This window comes from Triticum urartu, chromosome 1A (genome assembly GCF_056163025.1).
Source record: "Triticum urartu cultivar PI428250 chromosome 1A, HENAU_Tu73, whole genome shotgun sequence".
Taxonomy (NCBI): domain Eukaryota; kingdom Viridiplantae; phylum Streptophyta; class Magnoliopsida; order Poales; family Poaceae; genus Triticum; species Triticum urartu.
In genome coordinates this window covers 132709079-132726151 of record NC_141873.1, presented here as the reverse complement: position 1 = coordinate 132726151, position 17073 = coordinate 132709079, and positions in this window count along the sequence as shown.

Genomic DNA, 17073 nt, shown 5'->3' with positions numbered 1-17073 from the left:
ACTATGGACCCGAAGGTCTAAGGTAAACTACTCACACATCATCGGAGAGGCTATGGTGTTGATGTAGAAGCCCTCCATGATCAATGCCCCCTCCGGCGGAGCTCCGAAACAGGTGCCAAGATGGGATCTCGTGGATACAGAAAGTTACGGCGGTGGAATTAGGGTTTTGGCTCCGTTTCTGATCGTTTGGGGGTATGTAGGTATATATAGGAGGAAGGAGTACGCCGGTGGAGCAACAGGGGGCCCACGAGGGTGGAGGGCGCGCCTGGGGGGGGGGGGGGGGTAGGCGCGCCCCCTACCTCGTGGCCTCCTGGTTGATTTCTTGACGTAGGGTCCAAGTCCTCTGGATCATGTTCGTTTCGAAAATCACGTTCCCGAAGGTTTCATTACGTTTGGACTCCTTTTGATATTCCTTTTATTTGAAACCCTAAAATAGGCACAAAAATCGACAATTCTGGGTTGGGCCTCCGTTTAGTAGGTTAGTCCCAAAAATAATATAAAAGTGTGTAATAAAGACCAATAATGTCCAAAACAGAATATAATATAGCATGGAACAATCAAAAATTATAGATACGTTGGAGACGTATCACCCCTGTATTTATATGTTGAGCCTAGGGGTCGAAACTTGGAGTAAAAGCCTCCACAAACACTACAAAAAAACACATCCGTGACATTTTGGGTCGAACGATTTTTTTTCTATCATGCTTATGACACTTCTATGACGATAATTGTGACAAAACCGGTATCGTCATAAATGTGGTGGGCTCCTACTTCTGTGACAAAAAAAATCATGACAGTAAATGGGCTTTTCTTCCTGGGCGGGCCGGAGATGCGGCTGCATGACATTCTTTGGGCCGTCCATGACGGAAAAAACCGTAGTAGAAGCGAGGGAGAGGAAAATATCGGGGATTTCCCAGTTACGGTGGGTGGTCGGGGGCTGAGCGATGCGCGTTTCTCTCGTACACGTACGCGCGTGGGTGCGAGGCGTTGGGATCTAACTGAACCGAGCGATTGCACTGCAGGCTACGCATTACTGAACCCGAGCGATCGATCGATGGCTATTAATTGGACCCAATCGAGCGGTTCCTTCGCTACTACTACTAATTGAAGCCGATCGATGCTGCCTCTGGATGAACAGTGAGCGTTATTGGGGGGTGGATGAACAGTTCCCGGTGGAGGGCTGGATGAACAGGACCCCGTGGGGGGCTGTTTGAACAGTAGCCGGTGGAGGGCTGGATGAACAGGACCCCATGGAGGGGTTGTTGAACAGGACCCCGTGGAGAGGGCTGGTTGAATAGTAGCCGGTGGAGGAGCGGTGGTGGCTGGATGAACAGGAGACCGTGGATGAACAGTCGCAGATGGAGGCTGGAGGAGGTCAACGGTGGATGAACAGTAGCCCGTGGAGGTTGGAGGAGGTCGACGGTGGAGATGAACAGTATCCCGTGGAGTCCCATTTTGCGGTAGGCCACACCCCTCCCGATGAATAGGACCCCCGTTTCGACCGTAGCGCTCCAATACAAGTCTGTTTCCTCCGTTTTGCGGTACGCCACACCCCTCCCGATCAACAGGACCCCGTTTCGACCGTAGGAGGTCCAAGAGAAGTCTGTTTCCTCCGTTTTGCGGTACGCCAGACACTTCCCAATGTACAGGATCATGTTTCGACCGTGGCCGGTCGAACACAAGGCCATTTCCTCCAATATGCGGTACGCCAGGCTTCGTTTCGATCGGCTGTTCTGTCCAAGCCAGTTGGCTCCCGATGAACATGATGTATTCCGTTGCCTCCCGATGAACATGATGCATTCTGTTGCCTCCCAATGAACACGACGACGACGCAGTTTCTCTGTTCTGACCTAACCATGTACACGAGCCCTGGCCGTACATATGCACGAGTAAGCGTTCGAGACCCTACCCGTATGTACGTACGTGGCCGTATTTTTTGGCATGTGGCTATATGTACGTGTACACGGTTTAGACGGGACAACCTGAACTGCTACATGGAGGGCTCTACTATGACATGTGCCACTACTTACTCGGCCACGGTTCATCGTTGTAGAGCGGCCGGTCAACCAGCATGTACGTACACGTTCCGACAAGACAAACAACAGTACGTACGCTTCAACAGGGTGGGTCCCAGCTATCAGGGAGGATAAGGACGCACTCCCTTGCGTGTGAAGATATAGCTGCTGGGTCCCATCTATCAGGGGGGATATTTTTTTGCCCATAATAAATATGCACTTCCTTGTGTGTGAAGATGTAGCTGGTGGGTCCCAGCAATCATGGGGAGAGAACATTACTTTTCAGGGTAAAAATGATGCAGTTGCATGCATGCGTCCATGGGCGTGGTGCGTCCCCACTATCAACCTCTCATGTACAGTCATCGGAATCGTTTGATGACCACGTTGACCATACTGTGCCGAGCGCACCAAGGCCGGTGGATGAAGGCGAGGCCCCAGACTGGAACGACTCCGAGAAGGGGAACATGCGTCAGTGGAGTCGCAGATGGAGAGGAGTGGGAAACTTGACTGGTTCGGGTGCGCAACAGGACTGCCGCGATGCCGCCCACGGGAGACAGGAGCAAGAACAGAGGTTGAAGAAGGAGCATAGCTGTTGGATTAACATCCAACGGTCCAACTACTAGAATCATTTGTTGATTAAGTTGACAAAGCCCCGCAGACACGTCTGCTTAGTAGGCCCACAAGTCAGCCACCAAATCTGTCGGGTCCCAACTGTCATCAGGAGGAATAGTTTTTTTTGGATAACAAGGAGGCACTTCCTTCCGTGCGAAGATACAACTGGTGGGTCCCAGCTGTCTAGGGGAGGAAACAACTTAATAAGGAGGAACTTTCCTTGCGTGCGACCATGGACCTCATGGGTCCCAGCCGTCAGGCTCTCCACGTACATTCCTTTTCCGATGACTCTCATTTGTTGACCACGCCGCGCCGAGCGCAATGAGGCGGTGGACAACGACGAGGCCCCAGACTGGAATGACCCAGAGATGGGGAAGATGTGGCAGTGGAGTCGCAGACGGAGAGGAGTGGGAAATTTGACGGGTTCGGGTGCGGGGTGGGCCTACACTCAGCAGAGAATAACAGGAGGTGCAGAGTGGAGGGATGTCCTGGCCGTCGGCGGGGTAGCGTTTCGCTGTGAGGCGCGCAAAACAACACCGCTGGACGCCGAAGGCTAGATCAGGCGGTCCCGACAGCGCTGGGGGAAGAAGACGAGAGATTGAAGAAGAATGCCGGTAGTTGGATGTAAATCCAACGCCTTGCTTAGGCTTCGACCTAGTGGCCCACATGTCAGCCAGTCAATTTGTTTTTTAGTCCATTTGGTGGGCTGGGTGAAACAATGATGTAACATCTATGCAGCCCGTTTATATATATGGTAGAATTTAAAGCCCATTTGCATTTTTCTCAAAATCCGCGGACATGCTGGGTTGGGTGAAAATATCATGTTGGGATGGACGAAGAAATGTTATAAAAAAACAAACACATGATTGCACGTTTATTACTGCATTGGTCAGTAAAATCTTTTCAAGCTTATGTACGCAATCACTAGGAGTTAACTTGCCAAGTTATATATAAATAATAATAATTATTATTTTGTAAGAACTTTCAATTTACAAAATAAAATATCATTTTAATTTGATGAGTTAATAGGACGTGGGGTATTATTATTTTTGAGGTTAGACGTGGGACAGTTGAGTTGGTTCTAAGGAAAAGTACTGGGAGAAAACTCAGTTTACATCAAAAAAGAAAGTGGGAGGAAATTCAGATATAGGATTAATGAAAACAAAAAATAAAGGAAGTGGGAAGGTCTATAAAATGGTTGGAAAAACGATAGGTTTAACGGAACCTTATGTTGTTTTATTATATATATATATGTAATAAAATAAGATATAAATATAAATATAAGTATATATACTATTATAGAAGGGAAAACATAGGTTCAGTTTTGCATTCTTATCTACTCCTATGAAAACAGAGTTGGTGATGATGGTGTGCCTGCCATCCTGCAATATAGACCATCTGATCTATATCCGATGGATAGGAAGGAAACTATGGCAATTTTGCAAAAAGATACCCACACCCCTCTACACATTTGCAAATAAGGCCTTCCCTCGTTCGTCCTTTTCTCCCACAGGATAACCTACTCATACAAATGCATCTTGATGTTCCGTGCAACGCATGGGCATCTTGCTGGTAGAAAAACAGAACTGAGCTGTGCGTCGTCTTGAAAAAACAAACATAACTTGGGCTGCTGATGTTATAGACAAGCTAGGTTGGGAGGCCCAGAGGCCGCTTGATACCTGCTGGATCCAAAAAATGTTGAAACATGTCGTGGGCTGCCCATGTTAAACAACAAAACCTAGGCCATGGACCTGGTGGGCCCGGGACTGTCAGCCTCTCGACGAACAGTTGTCTCCCGATTCCTCTTGTTTTGCTGACCATGTTGGGAACGACAGACAGCGGCGCCACGGCGAGAGCACCAAGGTGGAGGACGACGTCAAGACCTCGGACCAAACAAACCGGAGCGGGGGAAGACGCAAGCGGAGGGGAGTATGAGGGTTGACTTGTTCGGGTGCAGGGTGGGCCGGTGGAGCTGTCACCGCCGGACAATGTGTGGGAGTAGAGGGATGGCCTGGCCAACGCCATAGGCTATGATGGCCAGCCGCTATATAGGAAGAGGACGAAAGATTGAACAAAATAAAGAAATACAAATGGATAGATGGTTGGTCCCATATGTCTGTGTACGAGACCTGTTGGGTCCACCTGAAAAGGGGAATACGTTGGGAGGAAGGAGATTCAAAGCATGACAGCCGAGTGAACTAGTTTTTTTTTTGAAACAGACGAGTGAACTAGTTACATACATAAGCAAATAGCCACTGAAAAAAGTAAACAGGTTAATGGGTTCTTAGAAGAAATATTTCGGACAAAACAGATAATTACGACACATAGGCTAATGCATAAAGGTGCTTATAAACAGATAAAGTACAACATCTAGACCTTCCTGGCATGCTTGATCATGACGCTGCGGCTGTCCGTGTACTCGTTGGTTACGGGAAGCAGACACGCCCTCATGTCCAAGATCCGCCTGTACATGTCGTAGGATGCGTATGTGTCCTTAGCTGTGTAGGTTATGTAGGCTAGATTTAGAGGTACCTCCCACATGTTCAGGTCCTTGGTATCATTGTCTTCTTTCATGTTGGCATAGCAGGGGTTGATGATGGTCTCAGCAAGGTCAACCATGGAGTCCTTCTCCTGTCCGTTGCCGATGATCTTGTATTGCTTTTGGTTGTCGACAAGCTTGTTTCACCAGATGGCTGAATCATCGCGTTCTTCCTTCTCCCCACCTTAGCGAAGGTGTAGTTGGTGCTGCTGACGAAACGGGCGAATGCTCCAAAACCTCTGATGGCCCTACAGTAGTGGTAGACGAGAACCTCATCCCGCAGGCATACCTGGGCGACCGCGATCCGCTGGTCCCTGTTAGGAGACAAACGGATGGCCGTAATGTCTAGTCCTGCGACCTTGTGCTTTCTCATCCTGTACGTACTGCTTGAACTCAGCGAGGCAGAGCTTCACCGAGTCCGGGTCGTTGGTGTACATCACATTCAAATTGGTGCAGCCATGGGACTTAACAGCGAACTCAAAGGTGAACTCCTTGCTGAAGTCCATTTCCAGCAGGCTCACCCCTCAGATCGCCATTGGAGTCTCTTCATGAACGAGTGGATAGGCAGTGACAGCAATTCGTTTTTAGCTCTTGGGGAACTGGATTCAACAGTAAACCGAGTGTGTACATGCGACAACAGTTACTACCCCTCCCTCGCCCGCTGCACGCCGGATAGAACATGCACCCTCGGCGCATTCAAACACCTCCATTAAGAAACCTATTCCGGCCACACATCGGTCCACGAGCGGGTCCGTATTGGTACTGTAATAACAAGTGTTAGTGGTCACTTTACTTAAATTTAATTAGCTTTAATAGAAATTTATTCTTAAAACAAGCAATGCATTGGCTCGTTCTATCAGTGCCACAGGATCAACATGCACAACATTAGAATTATTATTCTCAGGACGCACACGATCAACACATTTGTCGCACTTTCACACAGATAATACTACCAAGTTTGAACTGTTTGTTGTGGTTGCTGTCCTCTGCATCATCATGCCGCGTTTCCCAGCTTCAAGATTCAGAACCAACAAATAAGATTCAAATAATAAGTACATCAAAGATGCCTACACATCTCATTGATTCCCAGCTTGCAAGATTCAGAACCAACAAATAAGATTCAAACAATGAGTACAACAAAGATGCCTACACATCTCATTGATTCCCAGCTTGCAAGATTCAGAACCAACCCATTAGAGCCTTTTGATAAACTGAATATCGGGATTAAATCCATCTTGGCTAGCTGTGTCATACAACCCAAGAACTAGGAGAATGCTCTTTACCATCAAAACATCTATAATTGAGTATTCCTGTTTGCACAGATAAGAAAGAGCATGATTACTATAATAGTGGCACTAGTTGAAGCAAACTTTATTTCCAAAACGAGAAAATATTGCGATAGAATAGCTTTATTTTAAAAATAGAACATTAACACAGTATGACAAAGCACAATCATGTTGATAAAGGACAGTACTGAGCGGTGTGAGGGGCCCTATGCCTCCACGACTCGATGGTGAACCTGCAACTCCACTCGGATGAGGCCAGCCTAGAGTTCCATGATTCAATTCATGTGCCTTTTTCTGCAGTTCACCGGAAATGAAGCAAAGATTGCATCATTCAGCTAGCAATAAGTACATGCTCTCGTGAGCTGGCAGGTTCTTCTTTAGTAGTTGCACTAAAATTCAGCACCATTAAGGTTGGTTGTCCTGCTCATGTAAGGTGCAACTATAATTTGCTTATCCTTTTGTGCAGTTCCACTAAAATAAAGTGCCATTGTGGTGACAGTGATGGCTCATCTTGGAAAAGCTAATAAAATGTTGCACGAGATTACCAGCCGAATTTGATGGAGATTTGGGAAACTCCAATCACCATTTTGTGCAGTTCCACCAAAATTGATAGATGTTGCCCACGTGACATTTTAGTTGAACTGAACAAGACGCTCATTCAAAAAAAATGTTTTGTGCAGTTCACCAAAAGGTCACAATAGCAACAAGGTGAAATGGATATCCCTATCTGCACAAAAAGATAGAAAGTAAACAGTTGTTGGTCAATAAGAATATACGAAACATACACGAAATGAAAAGAAGCATCTTAATTATCTTCATGGCAATCACGCAAGGATAGTAGAAATTTTAAAACGTCAGCAATGCTTCATATTACCGGAAGCATTACGATCAACTATGACATTCGTCAAATATGGGATTACTTTAATGGTGGCATTGCTTGTTTACCAGATACAGTAAATCAACAACAGCTAAAGAGTTGGTTTAAGGGCATGGGACCATGGGGACACCAGGTCACTCAGCAGCGTAAAGAAGCAACTTACTTATCATACTGGGGAAAACAGCAGGAGCACCATTTGTAACACAATTTAATTGCATCATATCACTGGAGGCATTAAATTAACAATAACACTGGTTAGACATGTCCTTAAGGTAACAGTGTGATTGCTTCATTTTACATGCGCCCTTACATTAACAACAACAAAATGTTGGTATAAGGACATGCGACGATGGATGCATCAGCACAATGTACCTACAAGGAGGCATAAAGTGGTGATGCCGAGTTTGTTCATGCTTTGTGAGGGCAGCAAATATAGTCCTGGATACCTTTTACTATGTGAGGGCACCAAATCTAATCTTAGAGACCTTTTACTATGTGAGGGCAGCAAATCTAATCCTAGAGACCTTTTACTATGTGAGGGTAGCAAATCTAATCCTTGAGACCTTTTACTATGTGAGGGCAGCAAATCTAATCCTGGAGACCTTTTACTATGTGAGGGCAGCAAATCTAATCTTGGAGACCTTTTACTATGTGAGGCCAGCAAATCAAATCCTGGACATACTCTGTTGACTTGTCCACTAGCCGCCACTTTCTATCCTTTTTTCAACCAATAATAGATCTGTTCCTTATCTAGTTTGTACTGAGTTTTCCCATTATTTCCCTTTTCAACCAAGACACCGGTTGGGTATCCGGTCTCTACTACCTCCCCCCTGTTATTTCCTCTTTGAATCAAGTCCTAGATTCATGCTACGACTTCCCCCCTTACTTCTTTGTTTGAACCAAGTTCTAGATTCGAATGGTGAAGTAGCTGATGGAAGTAGAAAAATATGCACGTGGAGACACGTGGGGAGCTTGGGCAGTAGAGCAAGGCCGCTTTCGAAGAACTTGTACCTGAGTGTGACGCCCCGAGACCGATGCGCTAGGTGTCCTCCAGTTATTCGCTGTTGTTGCCTTGTCATTCGCTTGCGTGTTGCATCTTGCCATGTCATCATCCGTATTGCATCATCATGTTTTCAAAACTTGCATCTGTCCCGGTCTCCTCGTTCCGTCCGTTGTCCGTTCTGACCCCAGACACACTTGCACGCGCCCGCGGCATGTCCGAAATATTATTTTATAAGTGGCCGGAAAAGCTCCTCGGAGTGGGTTGAAAGTAGGCATGCGGTGTTGTTATGTTGTAGGTAGGCCGCCTGCCAAGTTTCATCGCAATCGGAGTTTGTTTGATAGCCCAACCATTAAACTACAGTGGCAGTTTAGCCGGTCTTTTCGTCGGACGTTTTCGGTCTCCGGAAATCGTGCCGGGCTGCTTCTCTCCCCTCTTCTCTTAGACCAACCCCCTCTACACAATCCACCTAGGCCCATGCCTAACCCTCTTTGCTCAGTGCATCGACCCCTCGCCTCGCTGCCGAAACTGTCCCGGACCCAACCCGAGCAGTCGTGACTGATGGGTCTGGAACGTCCCCAAACATCTACAAAACATCACCGTTTTCTTATTTGGACTCCCTACCTATTTTATTCTCGTCTATCAGATTTCGATCCGATGATCCAAATCCCTCTCCTTTAATCATTTTGCTATATATATCAGACAAACCCTAAAAACTAGGTCGCTTGTCCCCCTCAGCCGCCACCCACTCCAAATTCTCCTCGGGATCCATCCCCTCGGTACCCGCCGCATCTTCCTCGTATCTGCAGCGATCCAACTAGCAACCCCCACCTCTCCCTCTCAGATCGACCTCGCGCTCGATCCCGATTGGGTCGAGGCCTCTCCTCCTCCCTCGTCTCATCAGGTGCCCGAGGCCTACCCTGCCCGCGCCGGCCCTCCTCGACCAGCAGCAACCAGGAGCTCGAGCTCCTTCTCCCACGCCCGATGGCCTCCGCCCGTGCCGGTGCTTGCTGCCGGTGACAGAAGCAGCAGCAGCACCTGACCCCCTGCCTCTCTTTCTCCTATTTTCTCTCCTTCCTCCGCGTGCTCCTCTCTAAGACCCCGGTCTCTCGCGCAGGAACACCCATGCATCCAAATGATGCTCCAGAGCTCCGCCGGCCCTCAAGCTCGCTACTTCCCCCCGCCACCATTCGGGTACTACCAGAGATCGCTGCATCCATTCCCGACCTCCACGAACATCTCCAGCCTCCTCTACATCCGCATCGCGCCCGAGCCACTCGAAGCTCCAAGCTCCCCTGTCGGTGCATCCCACCTCCATTCCGGCGCCGAGAATGGAACCCCCGCCGTCGGATCCGCGCCCGCGCCCTGTTCCTGGTCGCCTCCACCTGGATCTGCCCCATCCTCGTCGCCGGGAGACGCCAGCGCCAGGTCCTCCGCCGCCTGTGACCTCTGCTTCCAAGACGAGAGCAGTGCGCCTCGTCCCTCCCGCGTTGACCCTTCCCCGAGCGCCAAGGCCCAGTGTGCCCTGCCAGGCCGGCCTGCTTCCCCTCCGAACTGGGCCAGGCCCATGGGTGAGACCGCCCCCCGAGCGCCCTCCTTTTTTTTCTCTGTTGAGCTAGCCAGTTTTGGCCCAGATCATTTTTTTCCTGCCTGCAATTTTAGCCTTTATTCCAGAGATGACTATTTTACAGAAACCCCCTGTTGTTCATGCATATTTTATCTCTCAAACGGTGCATCGTATTAAAACAAGTTATATATGAAACTTGCTTAGAATTTTGTCTAGATTCATAATTTCCAACTTTCATCTATGTTTGAAATGTTTAAAATGTTGTTTGACTAAATTTGCTCCTATGCCATGTTAAAATGCTTTAATTCATAACTTAATAATCGTAGCTCGGTTTTAAATAATCTTTATATGTAAATGGGGTAGAAAAATGCCTAGTTTGACATGGTGACCTTTCTTTGCATGTTTAACAACCCTAAAATTGTGTTTAGGGCAGAAAAGTACCAAACCTAATATATGCATATGAGGAGTTTCCGGACTTGTTGTTTTGTTGTTCCGGCCTCATTTAAGCTTGCCTAGATAGATAGTTTCATTATGCTTCATCTCTTGCCATGTTTATCAACATTTAATATTGTTGGGTACATAAACGAGATCGAACTAAATAAACGAATGTGGTGTTTCGCCAATATGCAACTCGTTGCATATTGAGCTCCACTTAATTTGTAGGATTGCTTGTGCACTTTGCCATGCCATGCATATTAAACCGGACATGCATCATAATTGTTTGCGCATCATGCCATGTCTATGTGGTGGTTGTTTACTATGTTGTTTGCTTCTTTCCGGTGTGGCTTCTTCGGGTTGGTTCCGATAACGTCGCGTTTGTGAGGACCCGTTCAACTACGTCCATTAGTCTTCTTCATGGACTCGTTCTTCTTCCTTGCGGGATTTCAGACAAGATGACCATACCCTCGAAATCACTTCTATCTTTGCTTGCTAGATGCTCGCTCTTTTTCCATGCCTATGCTACGATACCTACCACTTGCTTATCATGCCCCCCATATTGTTAAGCCAAGCCTCTTACCCACCTTGCCCTAGAAAACCGTTGTTTGGCTATGTTACCGCTTTGCTCAGCCCCTCTTATAGCGTTGTTAGTTGCAGGTGAAGATTGGGTTCGTTCCATGTTTGGAACATGGTTATTTTGTTGGGATATCACAATATCTCTTATTTAATTAATGCATCTATATACTTGGTAAAGGGTGGAAGGCTCGGCCTTATGCCTGGTATTTTGGTCCACTTTTGCCGCCCTAGTTTCTGTCATATCGGTGTTATGTTCCCGAATTTTGCGTTCCTTACACGGTTGGGTTATAATGGGAACCCCTTGACAGTTCACCTTGAATAAAACTCCTCCAGCAAGGCCCAACATTGGTTTTACCATTCGCCACCTAGCCTTTTCTTTCCCTTGAGTCGGCCGGCTCAAGGGTCATCTTTATTTAAACCCCTGGGCCAGTGCTCCTCTGAGTGTTGGTCCAACCTGTCAGCTGCCGGTGGCCACCAAGGGCAACTCTGGGCTAGCCAACCGGAACCTTGGACAATCCGGTGTGCCCTGAGAACGAGATATGTGCAGTTCCTATCGGGATTTGTCGGCACATTCGGGTGGCTTTGCTGGATTTGTTTTACCATTGTCGAGGATGTCTTGTAACCGGGATGCCGAGTCTGATCGGATCGTCTTGGGAGAAGGAATATCCTTTGTTGACCGTGAGAGCTTGTGATGGGCTAAGTTGGGACACCCCTGCAGGGATTTGAACTTTCGAAAGCCATGCCAGCGGTTATGGGCAGATGGGAATTTGTTAATGTCCGGTTGTAGAAAACCTGAAGTTGATCTTAATTAAAATACATCAACCGCGTGTGTAACCGTGACGGTCTCTTTCCGGCGGAGTCCGGGAAGTGAACACGGTGTTGGAGTTATGCTTGACGTAGGTTGTTCTAGGATCACTTCTTGATCATAGTTTCTCGGCCATGCTTTTGCCTTCTCTTCTAGCTCTCATTTGCGTATGGTAGCCACCAAATATGCTAGTCGCTTGCTGCAGCTCCACATCATACCTTTACCTTAATTATAAGCTTAAATAGTCTTGATCATGAGGGTGTGAGATTGCTGAGTCCCCGTGACTCACAGATACTTCCAAAACCAGTTTGCAGGTGCTGATGAACCCGTGCAGATGATGCAACCGAGCTCAAGGAGGAGCTCGATGAAGATCTTGTCCTTTGTGTTGTTTCGTCCTAGTTGATCAGTAGTGGAGCCTAGTCAGGATGATCGGGGATCTGTGTAGCATTTGGGGTAGTCTTCTTTTATTTTGGTTCCGTAGTCATACCTTGAGTGTATTTGGATGAATGTAATGCTTTATTCCTGTATTGTGTGCAGTGGCGATTGTAAGCCAACTATGTATCTTTTTCCCTTATGGATTACATGGGTTGTGTGAAGATTACCTCACTTGCGACATTGCTTTCAATGCGGTTATGCCTCTAAGTCGTGCTTCGACACGTGGGAGATATAGCCGCATCGAGAGAGTTACACTGAGGGTCGTCAGGATCTCAGCGGCAGCAGGTTCGATCTGCGCGCAATACGACAGGGAGGAAGAAGGGTCGGAGGACCTCCCGAGCCGGGGCTATGTCAGAGAGAACGTCACGAGTAGAGGATCGGGCCCCGCCGGCAGCTGTGGTTTTCCTCCCTCGCCGACGATGACCGCGTGAACGATGCACCTTTTAGTCGTCTACAAACACCGGCCGAAGGGATCTAGCCGGATCTGTGACCAGCGGTGAGCGGAGAGAAAATGTCGCTACCGCTGTCTTGTTTAGATATGGAGAGGATGAGAGAATGAAGAGACCAACCCTAGTAAAGCAAGCGCTCAGGCCCCTGCGTACATATATAGTCGAGTGATTATCTTTCTCTCTCCACAATAAGCGTTTCAATTTGTGTATGTTGCATTAAAGAAAAGAAACTCTCTATTTAAGGTGACTAACTTTACGACTCCTACTTACTACTAGTAGTAGTATTGTTCACTTGTGCTCCCCAACCCTCCATTCATTGAACAACCCCACGGGTGAATAAACATACAGTACTAGTATTTATATAGAATGAACAAGCTCGAACAATTTTTGCGTAGTTAAAAGTTGAGGGCGGGGCTTTTCCTAGGCAGTACGCGTGGCAGTTTTCGCGTAGGCAGTTTGACAGAGAGGCGGGGAGGGTGAGGGAGTAGTGGATTCAACTTACTGCTGGAAAGGTCGGGCTGTGCGATTTGATGGCGCGTTACTGCTGGAAAGACTTGTGATATGACTACTCACTATAGTCATGAATTACTAGCACTACGACCAGGGTGATGCCCCCCTTCCGTTCCGCACTCTAATCAGGTGCATGACACGTCGACCCGGATGCTGGCTCTCCCACATGTCGGCGAAGTACGTACTAAGAAGGAGCAAAGAATCATGCGGTATATACTACTCACGTCGGAGGAGTGCGAACAACGGCAGCCCAGTGAACCAGCAGTGCGAACCATGGCAGCCCAGTGAACCAGTAGTAGAAAACAATGTGGTGATATGGCCATAAAAAACAATGTGCTACGGACCAGACTGTAGCATGTACAGTACTACTCCTCTTTGTTTGGATCCCTGAGTTAGTGCTAGTTTGTGTTGAAATAGCCTCAAATTATCCAAACAAGAGGGGTTAGTTTGAGCTAGTTTGCTCTAAACCAGCTAAAAAAACTAGCCCGGCGGAGAGGTTCTAATTGGGTTAGTTCTCGTCGGGCCCACTAAAAGAGAACTAAAAAAATCTCCCCTGCCCGCACTAGATCGCTCCCTCCGCCCCCTCGCACGACTCCTCTCTGTTCCCCATCGGGCCGCCCGCCCAAGCGCTGCTCTGCTGCTCGACCAAGCGCCGCTCCACTTCTAGCCCTCTCTCTCCTCCGGCCGCCCTCTCCCTCCGACCTTCAAACCTCTCCTTGCTCCCCCTTCACCGGTCGTTTTTCTCCCTCTGTCGTGCGCGGCGCCGGCGCAGCTACCAGGGAGGTCGCGAGAGGGGTGAGTTTGTTTGTTCCTTCTTTGTCTCACAACCATATCATTGATCTTGCTCGCTCTAGCACTAATTCTGATTTGGAAAAGTAGATCCTGATTAAACTCGGTATAGATTTGTGGTGCTTGCATGGAATTGTTTGATGCTGCTTGAGGAGGTAATAAATCTTTCTAGTGGCCCAAAGATTCAGTTCACCTTTCTAGGTATTTCAGTTTCAGGCTTGCATTATTTCTAGAGGCCCAAAGATTCAGTTCACCTTTCTAGGTATTTCAGTTTCAGGCTTGCATTATTTCTAGAGGCCAAAAGATTCGGTTCGCAGTCTTCGGCAAGCGGCCCTACTACCCATGTCGGTGTCGACCTCAACTCGCAAGCGCCGGCGTCGGAGGGTTTCCCGGGGCTTGGGATCTACAGAGCCTTCCTCCAAAGCAACGATGAAGAGCTCCTCCCTGGGTGCGTGAGGGGCTCCAGGCTCCCTCCCTATCGTGAATGACTTCCGTGATGAGTTAGCTCATGCTTTGTTTCATGGAGTGTTTTTTTGTGAAGCTTGATTGATGACTTGTATGTTTAAGTGGGATATCTCATTTTTATGGACAAAGTAAAATTTATCATGTTTTGCATGCTTGATTTGTAAAGATGGTTCATTTATGTCAATTGTGAGCGGGAGGGCGCCACACAAGAGCCGGCCACACCAAATCCGGCAGGAAATAGGGTCCAAAGTAGTCAAATGATTGAGAAAGAGAATTTATTGTCAATCTAATCCTGCCATCCATACACCTCTTTGGTTTAGAGTTAGTTCAGGGTTAGTTTAGGGTTAGAATCTAACTCTAACCTCTAACTGAGTTAGAGTTCTCCTCGTCTCGGTTCATCTCCATCATACTTTCCCCATTCCTGTGTTTTCAGTATCCCGCGAATCAAAGAGGCCCTTAGACTGGTTTAGGTCCGGTCGTTTTTTATAAACATGTTATGTCCAAAATTTAATGAACGTGCTCCGGTTTCTACAAAAATAATCCGGTTTCATGTAGTAATTTATTTATTTATTTATTCTTCTACGGGGGGTTTGCATGTAATTCGCGAGGTCTGAAATGTAAAGTACCTCGGCATATGCTCTGAGTTGTGCATGCACTACGACCCAGATGCTCTATGTCCCACATGTCAGCGAAAGGGAGCACGTGGAAATAGCCTAGGAGGATAAATGCTTGAAAAAATATGTATTGTGAAGCATAGCAGCGGTTCGAAAAGGAGACCTAAAGTGATGTCAGGTATAGGTTGCATGCACCCAACTAGTGGTAGTAGACAGACGACTACTTTTCCCCTCAAAAAAAGAGGTACGAGTGCTCAGTACTCCTGTTCTATCAACATGGGTCCCATCTGACAACAGCGTCTGTGCTACAGCTACCTCTTCTCCCTCGTTTCTCTCTTCTAATTCTAAACTCTGCCGACGTCCGGTGGGCGTGGTGGGGATTTTCCTATGGTCAGTTTGCTCAACTGCGGCCCCACCTCATAGTGAAAACATTACGACTGGAATAATAATGCCATATACTCCCTCCGTTCCTAAATATAAGCCTTTTTAGATATTTCAAATGGAATACAACATACGGATGTATGTAGACATATTTTAGAGTGTAGATTCACTCATTTTGCTTCGTATGTAGTCACTTGCTGGAATCCCTAGAAAGACTTATATTTGGGAATGAAGGGAGTAATATACTAATTAAACATTAAGGCCATGAGGCGATGCAGTGCTGGTTACAGGAGGCAAGAAGAAGAGATGTATCCATTGATGACGTCCACCTCCTTGACTCAGGGCGCCGACCCACCGAACGGTGGCTAAGTAGCGGCGGCTTTCGTGGCCAGGTCGACGTGCTTCTGAACAATGGCGTGTAAAGATTACAGCCGCTGGAAAAAGGCCAATGCCTTTCTATCCTTGCTGGCCTTGTAGTGGCCTATGTAAACGATTTCCTCATAGACGTGGATGTGCAGGTCAACGGTTTCTAGCATAGCGAGGCACTGCACGACGAGCGCGGCCTCGAGGTGCACATTCTTCGTCACGACCTCCGGCACCTGCAAGGCCACCAGGGCTTGAAAGAGTTTGTCACCATGGAGGCCGATGAGGGTGGCAGGCAATGAGGAGCCTGGGCGCGCGGGCTGGAGCAGTACGGCAAGGTCATTTGCGCGCTTCTTGACGGCGGTGAACTTGCGGATGGAGTGGACCATCATGTCATCCATGCGAGAGGCGAAGCCGGCATCAGCGAGGGCTACGACACCGACGGTCACAAGCACCATCTGGAAACGCTGCATGGTGCGGGGCCGCAAGCCGGCGTCTTGGATGATTTGGCACAGCCGACTGCCGCTCGCGTCCATCGCCTCCATAGGTGCTTGTGGCTTCTGGTCACTTGGTCTTGGATTGGATTGAGTAGTGTTGCGCAGAGACTAGGAGTAGATGGATTGGAGTGGTGGGGCTCCTTTATATGAGAGTCCAAACTCTGTTCCATTCACATCGTGCTGGCTCTATTCTGCTTCTCCAATTAATTGCCTCTGCATGCTAATTGAGGATGCATCATTGACCATTCAATGTCTCGGGAACCGCTCCCCTCTCCCTCCTTGGCATTCAAGACGTATCAATGTAAATGCGTGTCAGGAGACGTTCCCGTCGACGGCGAGGTGCCCATGGTGACTTCATAAATTTCAAGATGATATGCCAACTCAGTCTTTTGGAGGTGCTCATAGGGGTAGGGTGTGCGTGTGTGTGTTCATAGGGGTGAATGTATGCGCGTGTATATGAGCGCTTGCGTCTGTACTATGTTAAAAAAACGTAAATGCGTGTCAAAAAGAGACTAGTCGGTACTAGTATACTCAATATTGTGCACCGCGGCCAAGGCAGAGAGGAAAACGAGAGAACTACGTATTTATTTATGGTGTAGATTCACTCATTTTGCTCCATATGTACTCCGTCTTGGTGTAGTCTAGTCACTTGTTGAAATCTCTAGAAAGGCAAGTACTCCTTTCCGGTTTACAAGGCTCACATAGCAATTTTGTCTCATGCAAGAGCCTAGCTATATGCGTGCTCCAAGGTTCGCAACTGCCACGTTCAGGTTGCGCTTGGCTCTTCGCCTCTTCGAGAAGACGAACAATGATGTTACTACTACTACTTCTAAAGTATCGAATCCACCATTGCAT